Below are 2,336 nucleotides of genomic sequence, written 5' to 3'. Positions count from 1 at the left end.
AAAATTTTCAAAATCTGTTATTTAGCTCATTTTAAGACATAATAAGAAATGGTTATTAATAAAAACAATAGTTTTTATTATTTAGTAAAATAAGAACTCATGCAATAGAGGTTTCAAATTTAGTTGTAATACTAGTGTGAGTCAGTTACAGGCTGCTTAATTGCTTGTTAAGCTGCAGCCAATCATAACACTGCTTCCCCTCCTCAACTCCTTTGCGGCCTCTTTGATCTATGCTTTACATCTATGCTGCCGGTCTTTCGCTAGTGGACCACGGAAGATGGAGAGTCGTAGAGATTACGTTACTGAACTGAGTAACTGTTTTAGTAATATAATAGAACAAATTCAGAACCGGCAAGAGCAGCAGCCAAGCTCTTCTGAAAGTCTTGTAGAAAGGTAAGTAACCGACCTTTAAAGTATGGGGAAATATCTGGGATGGACTTGATTTATGACCTTACAAACGTTTCCTTTGTGTTTCCCAAGAACATTTATTCGGGTTATTGGAGACTCGTTAAGTTATTTATGATTAAGGCATCCTAGTTTGAAAAGTTTTGACAAAATGTTTTTGTAGAACTTCATAGAGATTAGAATTAGCAATCGTTAGCCTAGGAATGAAGAAAGCTAGCGTCAGAAAAGGCATTGGCAACTTTTGAAACCTAAAGGTATTAATGTGTGTGTGTGTACATATATGTATATATATATATATATTTTTTTTATGCATATAAACTTTAGTCTGGAATATAGCAGGACAGAGATCCTGGAGGACCAGGGTTAGAAAGCACTAAACTTGAAGATTAGAGTTCACCAAAAAATTTATGTTTTTGCACTTGCATTACCACTTTTTTTTTTTTTTCTCCTCCACTCCTCTGGACTCATCAGCAATCTAACCTTCTGCATTTGCATTTTGTGGTCTCACTACTTCTGTCATGTTTTTAGGCTGAGGATTAGACGCAATGCCACAAGGGGACCAAGAAGAAGAGAGCAAACAAGACTGGCTACTTTCCGAGTTGGTCTCCTCCTCCATCCTGGGATGGAAACATTCCAACCACAAAAAGGCATGTTTAATTACTACATCTGCTTTCTAGTGTTTCTCACTGAAACAAACGCCTTGTCATTACTTATTATACTGCTAATACTGTAATGAAATATGTGGTTTTTCCCTTCGGTTCTTTTAGGATTTGCACTTGTGCTTTGCATCTTAAACTACACAGCATGAAATGTGAAATCCTAAATTAGGCACACGCATACCTGGCCAGCTCTCCCAAGTCTGTGTGTAGAAAAACTTACAGTGAATGCTTATTTCAGAAAATGTGGCACAAATACCTTTGTAATTTATCCTCATGTAATTTGCATTGTAGTGGAAGCTTTGAAAAAATCAAGGTGCCAGTGTCCTTGTCCGCTGAAGAGTTTCACGCCGTCCTTAGAAAGGTTTTTCCAAGACTGGGCAGCACTGATTTTGTGTTGGCAAGGGTAGATGGCCTCAAAAAAATCAGACTACTTCAAGTTTCTCCACTATCGCCATCTGTCCTGAAAGCCAGCAGAGGGCTGAAACGATCAGCGTTATATATACTTCCAAAGGTACTGAACATGCTCACTCTAAGCTATAGTCTCCTATTTGAAACGGATCATTTTGATAACATAATTTATAAAGTCTTTATGGTCCTACAGTACAATGTAAACAATATAAATCTAAAAAAGAAACATTGAAGAGAAAAATCTTTTCCTTGTAGAGGCTGCAGAAATGTTGATCCTATCCAATGTGATCCATCTGTCACCATGGCTCCCATTGGCCAACATATCCCCCCTTTCTTATCCAATCTTCTCGCTCCTGAAAATTTGTCAGTCCGTGCGTTCCGCCTCAAAGAAGCAGTAAGCATAGTTTAGAAAAAAATAATTGGGGTTGGAGAGAGACACTCATCGGTAGCAGCACGCGGCCTCTTTGCTCCTTGGGTGCTCTTGGCGTGTGTCGGGGAGTCACCGTGCAAAAGGCCATGCGGCAGGGAACAGGTAGCATATAAGGGAAAGATTTGTGTAGGTGGGAAGCTTTTTATTTTCGAAATGTCTGAATCTTTCTCAAAGGAGAGACTATAGCTTTAAATTAAATGTTTATTCATCATCTTACCCGCTTTTACGATCTACCTTTTAAGGAGAACCTGAAAGAGCAGGTTGAAGAACAGCAAAATGATGTTCGAGTAAGTATTTTATTTCATAACATGTTAGGCAAGCAATATTTTAGCAGCAAGTTGTAGATTCAAACTAGAGCTCAACTGAAATGTAATTACTCAGCCGTATGATCAAATAAAATTTAAAATGATATGGTGGCTCTTCATGGCTCGTAT

Source organism: Cyprinodon variegatus, unplaced genomic scaffold, assembly GCF_000732505.1.
Source record: "Cyprinodon variegatus isolate N-32 unplaced genomic scaffold, C_variegatus-1.0 Scaffold1815, whole genome shotgun sequence".
In the NCBI taxonomy this organism is placed as follows: Eukaryota; Metazoa; Chordata; class Actinopteri; order Cyprinodontiformes; family Cyprinodontidae; genus Cyprinodon; species Cyprinodon variegatus.
The sequence above is the reverse complement of the archived record's forward strand: the minus strand, read 5'-3'. Positions refer to the sequence as shown.